General features: G+C 37.2%; 1 protein-coding gene across 1 annotated transcript in view; it reads right to left on the bottom strand.

The window, feature by feature from the left end:
• Positions 1-1,127: 1,127 nt before the first annotated feature.
• igsf5b (immunoglobulin superfamily, member 5b) overlaps positions 1,128-1,495 on the bottom strand; it is a 16,469-nt gene continuing 16,101 nt past the window's right edge. Inside the window, exon 10 of the mRNA XM_029446849.1 lies at positions 1,128-1,495. This exon is cut by the window's right edge and continues 209 nt beyond it. The gene's annotated coding sequence lies outside the window, so the exon portion shown is untranslated.

Raw genomic sequence — 1,495 nt, forward strand, 5'->3', positions numbered from 1 at the left:
AGGTTGCCATCAGAGATAAATCAAAGCTAAAGCTAAAAGGTCCAATCAGAATGTGTATTGGCTTTCAGTGAAATGAAAGAGCATTTCACGTTCAATAAAAACATAAGCAGCCTGATTGCATGATTTCTCATTTCCCTTTCAAAGCCTTTGCAGTTGTGGAGATACAAATGATACAAAAACACTGATAGAGTCACAGCATCGTGCAGAAATGATCAGATATTGTGACATTATCAAACAATGATAATAACCTAATGTGGTAAATAATTGAATTAACCCTGGGACCAGCAAAATGTGTAAAACAATGCATGGGTATCAAACTGCAGGACATATCTTATCCCAGACACCAGCAATAGACATGTCATCTTTTTAATGCATGTCAACTCCTTAAATAACAGCAATGTTGGTGAAACCATAGAGTGTCTGGCAGATTCATATTCCTTCATCTCCAGCACTCTACTCCCCTCCGTCCTTTACTATTATAAAATGCAAATGTTATGTCAGCCACTTCACACAGAGATAAATCTGTTATTCCATGCGTTGCTGCGGAGAGCCTCACCACCACATCGCTCTCCTTGCAGCACCAGTCACATGGTGATAATTTACACTCCAGCCTTTCCATGTGATGCTGTATTTTATAACCATTTGCTTTCCATTACTGGGAAATTAATAGAGTTTGAGACGCTACCACATGTGAAATAGAAAAAGAGTCATATCTTGGATTATGGCTTCCCTAAAAACAGGATTACCTCGATGATGGAACATCTGATGAAGTACTGTTGGAGGAGAAACTCTTGCACAGCGACGTGTATCAGGAACAAACATTTATCTACGTTAGCACACAAATTGTAACAATATAGATATAAATTCAGCTTGAAATCACAGCAGGTTGAGAAGAACGATAACCGTAGGATTAAAACAGCTTGCACGCTCTTTAAATATTATGTTGAAGGATAATTCTGGTTTATTACAACTTGGATCTTATTTTTTGTAGTTTTGGCTTCTATCATAACACACACAAGTTAATTGTTGAGATCTCAGAACACGACAGCGTCTCTAAAAAGAAGTTTAATGGGGCAAGAAACACGAGCGCACAGATGATCATTCAGCTTTTTGGATAAAACCCAAAGTTAGACAAAGTTAGTTAGAAGAGAAAACAAAAGCCATACAGAGAGAAATATCCATACTGTCAGTTATAAATGTGGTTCAACTTTGACCTGCTGTAGTGCACGACCACAGTCGAGCGATAATGAAACATTACAGACAGTTTTACCTTCAAATAAGATGTTTCAGGTAATCTGGTTGAAGTGTTGGTTTGTTTGCAGCTTGTCTGATCATCTTGCATCACAAATATCAGCATTATATTATCTTAACACGTAGCAATAAGCTGCACATTCTTCTTTTAAATGTATATGCTGTAGTTTATATCCTATATGTCCTGAACAAACTATATAAAAGCCATAAGGGAACACATCATTAACCTCAAGCTGCACAAACA

The sequence above is a fragment of the Cottoperca gobio genome, chromosome 13 (assembly GCF_900634415.1).
Source record: "Cottoperca gobio chromosome 13, fCotGob3.1, whole genome shotgun sequence".
Classification (NCBI taxonomy): Eukaryota; Metazoa; Chordata; class Actinopteri; order Perciformes; family Bovichtidae; genus Cottoperca; species Cottoperca gobio.